The following is a 5805-nucleotide window of genomic DNA, read 5'->3' on the forward strand; positions in this document are numbered from 1 at the left end:
ATATTTGTAATCTCTATAGGCATTGTGAATATGGCATTGCTGATACAAGGGGTCAAAATTAAAACAAGCTAAACTTTTTCAGGTTGTAGATAAGGTTTTAGTGACTCGCTTTCCAAGTAAAGGTATAATGATTAAACTATTTTGCAAATAAACAGTATTTTTAAAAAGAAAGATTTCAAATAATATCAATTAATTATACTTATTACTTAAGATTTTATTTATCATGAAATCACATTAATGTTAAAAAGTTACTTTGCTTACTGGTATAACTTTTAATACCTTTCTCAGGTTTTCTTACTGTTTATATTCAGTTAATGGGGCATATTACACTTCTTGTCAGGAAACAGTTTATCATCAGCTGCTCTTGGTTTTGAGGTCATACGGGATAAACTTATATTCTCAAAAACACTTCTTTTTATCAGGACATAATCCAGAAACTGTATCAACAAGCACTTCTTTATGAAATCACCTTCAGTAAAAGACTTCCTAGCAGCAGCAATTTCTTTAGAAATCTAAAATCTAACCTTAGTAGCTGCCTCATTTTCTAAGTTTACTTTCTTGAAAAACCATTGTTCCCCACTGAGATTTTCAACAGTTTGGACACTTTAATTGTTTTTCATTGGTGTCCAATTTGCTTAAATCAGGATGTTTTGATTTGAAATGGCGATGAAGATTGCATTCCTTTGGAACTGCTATTACTACTTGGCAAACAAGAAACAATATTTTGTCTCTTGTGTAAGTAAACAAGTATCTATTTGTTCACTCTAGATTAAACATTCTATGTTCTGATTCCATCTTCCATTTCTTTTTATCACCCAGTTTGCAAAATCACCCCAAAAACTTTAATGTTATAGAACCAACAAATCTCCACAGCAACTCTCACAGACAAAGAAATACTGAACTGAGTATCTGACCTTGGAGACAGCACCAGACACTCATGTAAATTGAAGGGCAACCTTGAAGTGAGAGAGGGAAGAAAGCCCTCGTGTTGTGTCTGCTCATTGCACAGCGGGCATCAGCTGCAATAGCACATGGCTGCGCTCACTTTGTCCCTGTTCAATACCAGTAAAGACGGAAACACAGTGAAAAAGATAAGTCTCTAGCTCTTCTCAGACTAGAGACAGACTGATGAGGGGTGGTTGCCACAGATCATGTGACAAACAGGAGAGAATGAAAAATGGAAACTCACCTGCCAACTTACATGATGGGCTCAATGGTGACTAAAGGAAGGTGGGTTAAATGGGGCATGGCCAAAGCACTCATTACATCTTTGCTTTCTTTTACAATTTCTACTTTTTTTAACGGACCACCTAAAATCCTTTGGCAGGCTGTAAGCAGCCTGTGATCCATATGTTGCACAGGTGTGTGCTATACACTGTCAAGTCCTAAAATAAATCAAGCCATGAGTTGAGAAATAAAGCATCTTTAACTGAGATAACAGGGTAGCAGACCTGCCTCTTGCACTGCACTGTAATCACTAGCCCTGCAGTCAGGAGGATCTGAGTTCAAATCAGAAACTTAGTAGTCATGTGATCCTAGGCAATTCATTTAACCTTGATTGCCTCCAAAAAATTTTTTTTAATCTAAAAAGTTGATTGTTAGTGTCCATTGGATTTCCCAATCAAAGAGACCCATAAAAAAGGTTTTTACAGTTTTAGGAGGAGAGAGAGAAAAAACAGGTGAGTTAGCAAGGTCTGGTTGTGAGACTCCAGTGGCCCTCCTTCATTCTGTGAACCCTGATGGAAGGTGGCAAGGACATCAGGAACTGAGATCCGAGTTCCTTTACAAGGTAAAATTCCAGGGTGGAGTGGGGTGGGGGACTTAGGGTGTGGTTCAGCTCAACCTAAGCTTAAATAGCTTAATAGGGGGAATGCTAGGACTTTAAGGAAATTCTGGCATTACTACAATCATTTAAGTGAGTGGCAAGTAATATTATATTTAGTAGGGGCGGCTAGGTGGCGCAGTGAGTAAAGCATCGGCCCTGGAGTTGGGAGGACCTGAGTTCTGGCCTGAGACACTTAACACCCACACAAAAATACTAGCCGTGTAACCTTGGGCAAGTTACTTAACCCCAATTGCCCTCCAAAAGGCAAAATATATATATATATATATATATATATATATATATATATATATATATATATATTATATTTAATATTCACAATTTCTGTCCTTATATTAACCATTTTTCTGTCAACACAAACCATCATAACAAATAGGCATGGTCAAGCAAAGCAAATTATTGCCTTGACCATATCCAAAAAATGTGTGTCTTCATTTAACCCCTGAGTCCATCACCTTTCTGTCTGGAGCTGGGTAGCGTGTCTCATCATCAGTCCTCTAAAACTGAGGTTAATCACTGCACTGATGAGAGAATTTGAGCCTTTCAAAGTTGTCTTTACAATCTAATTGCTATTGTTTTGGTTCTATTCTTCTTATTCTGTGTCAGTTCTATAAATCTTCCCAGATGTCTCTGAAATCATCACCCTCATCATTTCTTACAGCACAGTAGAATTCCTTCACATTCATATACCATAACTCATTGAGTCATTCCCCATGATGGGTGCCCCCTTTGCTTCCAGCTCTTTGCCACCACAAAAAGAGCAGCAATAAATACTTTTTGTATTTTTCCTCTTTCTTTGGTCTCTTTCGGGTATATAGCCCTAGCAGTGATATCGCTGGGCCAAAGGTCGTGCACTATTTAGTTACTTTTTGGGCATAGTTCCAAATTACTTGCCAGAGTGGCTGAACTAGTTCATAGCTCCATTGACATAATTTGCCTCTATTCCCACAGCCCCTCCAGCATTTGTCATTTTAAGACAGGCCATTTTGTAAAAGGGCCACTCACAAGGGATTATATTTCTCTACCAAAGAACAAAAGCAAAAGGCCCACTGGTAGGGTGGGACCTGGTAGAGGATAGGGATAGAGATATGGCCAGGTAGAGCCAGTGACGGAATGGTGAGTGAGAATGTGTGTCAGGCAGTGGGAGGGAGAGGGTGGCAACCTAAGTGCATCCTGGGGTCCCTTAGGTGGAGTCTAAGTTAGATGGATCCAAGTTCTGTTTCTATTGGGGAGAGAGAAGCCCAGCTGTAACCCAGGGAGCCTATCCCCTCAATGCCGACAACTGTAGTTTAAACATTGCCTAGAAAGACCTTCCCTTGCCTAGGAAAGAGAGCCAGTGGCAGACTGGGAAGGGTACCTTTCTTCCACCTATGATCAGCCTGTGCAAAGGAGGGAGGACCCAATCCCTTCAGAGGGTAGGAAAAGTGAGGAGAGGAAACAAAAGTCCCTGCTTCAATGGACCTTATCTCCCCTTCCCCTCTTCTTAACCAGAGGCATAGACCTAGAAGTGGAAGGGTCATTACTGGTCAATGAGTCTAATTCCCTCCTTTTAAGTAGGGGAAACTGAACCCCAGAGAGGTTAAGTAACTTGCCTAGGGTTACACAGCTACTAAATGTATAAGCAACTTGCCATATAGAATCACACAGCTAGTGAGATTCAGACTCAGATCTTCCTAAATCTAAGTCCAGCACAGAAAGTCAGAGTTGAAAGTGTAATAGTCTGTTCTGTGAAGGAAAAGGGTACACTAAAGGCCTTTTTAGGGGCTGGGATGCCCTGGGGAAGTGAAAATGATTCCCCAAGCTTATCAGCTTTTCGCCTTCTACATTAAGGAGCTTTTTTTTTTTTTTCTGTTTGCCCTGACCATACTTCAGGCACAAAAATCCATAGTTATGAAGCCTATTGAGAAAAACTAAATACAATAACAGAAGGTTTAAAAAAAGAAAACTATACTAAGGGAAAAGGAAAAGATCCAAGAAGGGGTGGGACCACTGTTCCAAAGAGATGGGAATAAGACAATGGAAGACTGAGGGAGGCAAAATTCCCCAACTCTTAGCGTACTTCTCCTTTTCCTGGCAAAGAGAATCATCTTTGGATCAAAAGTGGTTAATAAATGAAATGTTGAAACCTAAGTTAATCAGGGAGAGAGTAAGATAGCACCTTTGCCCTTGATGAGTTCAAGACACCAAACATAAACCAAGTAGAAGGTACTGCAAGAATTAGCAGATGTGATTCTGGAGCTACATCTTGAATCTTTGCAAGACTGGGAGAGGTGCCACAAGATTGCCAAAGGGTGAGTGTTCTGATTTTCCAAAAAAGGAAGAAAGTGTACTTTTCAAATGGGTCAATGAGCTCGACTTCAATTCCAAGGAAAAGGGGAAGAATTAACTACTAAATAGATAGTTTGTAAACATCTAGAAAAGGATGGAAGGGTCCCCAAAAGTCAGCCTGACTTCATCAACAGTGAGTCACACCAGATTAGCCTTCTTTCATTTTTTGACAAGATTTCTAGATTGTAAAAGTCTCTAGTGTAGGTCCCCAGGGATCTTCGATTGACCTGGTACTATTTATCATTTTTATCAATGATTTTGTGCAACCCAGGGCACAACGTAGAATGTTTCTCCAGCTTGTTCCCTGACCCAAAGTTTAGAATTTTTCTTGTCTCTAAGGCTCCACAACAGAAAGAAAAATTCTCATAAAAATATTCAGAACTTGTACCTGAACTCTTAAAAAGTCAAACTATATGACTGTTGGCTAGACGGGAATGTTTCCATTCTGGGAGATCTTTCAGCTCTCCCCTTGATCCCAATACAAGGCTATCCCAGATGCTTAACTTGCTTGCTAACTATACTGGTGCTTACAAAAGGAAAGTTTGGGGAGTCATTTTCACTTCCCTAGGGCATCCCAGCCCCTAAAAAGGCCTTTAGTGTACCCTTTTCCTTCATTTACCCAAGATACTTCAGGCTTACAATGTCAATACCTTGCTGATTCATTTGGAGTGAGAAACATCCATGTCATGAGTTTTTCCAGTACAGAATTCTCTTCCAGAGAATCCCATTACCCATTGCTATTCTCAAAATCTGCCCTAATGCTCTGTTTTCTCTTGGATAATGGGATGATAGGTCAGCTAATCAGTTAGCTGACAAACAGGTTTTCATTTAGCAGTCCATTTTACAGAGGTGAAAACTGAGACCCAGAGAGATAATGTTACTTGGCCAGGATCACAAAGGGATTCAAATCTAGTTGCTTTGATTCTGAATCCGATATGTTGGATTTATCACACTATACTGTCCCTTGTCCCAATGAACTCTTTGTGTGGGAAATTAAAAGAGAAGTAGTTTATTTGGGGCCCTTCTTTGTCCATAAGACCTTTGAGAAGTTAAACCTCTCTCCTGGTGAAAGGACCCCAAGATCCTATCAGAATTTGCCACCTGCTGTATTTTCTCTCACAACATGACAAATATGGAAATGTGTTACATGTGTAACCTATATCGAACTGCTTGTCTTCTCAATGGGGGAGGGAGGAAGGAGAGAATTCAGAACTCAAATTTTTTAAAAAGAAATGTTAAAAATTGTTTTTACATGTAACCGGGACAAAATAAACTACTAAATAAATAAAAAACAACGCACCACCTGGCTGGCACCCTCCCAAGACTGTTCCACCTGCGCTTGCCTTTAATCTGATTTCCAATAAATGCTGCTGTTCCTGTCACCCAGTGCTGACTACATTAGGGAAGTTGACAAAAGGCGATATGAATCGATCAACTGTTAAGAGTGCTGCTAGTATCAGTTTCATTTTCTAAGTCCTAATGTGAGCCCCAAGAAATGGCATCCAGTTCAATGAAGAGCGCCCTGTTGCTCACAACAACATTGAGGCAATCCTATCTGTCTAGAATAGTGGAAAACACACTGGCTCTAGAGTCTAAGGAACTGAGTTCAAATCTTGCCTTTGATGCTAATTCCT

Source organism: Petaurus breviceps, unplaced genomic scaffold, assembly GCF_028583685.1.
Source record: "Petaurus breviceps papuanus isolate PSGF00001 unplaced genomic scaffold, PetGlider_PUasm1.0 118, whole genome shotgun sequence".
Lineage (NCBI taxonomy): Eukaryota > Metazoa > Chordata > Mammalia > Diprotodontia > Petauridae > Petaurus > Petaurus breviceps.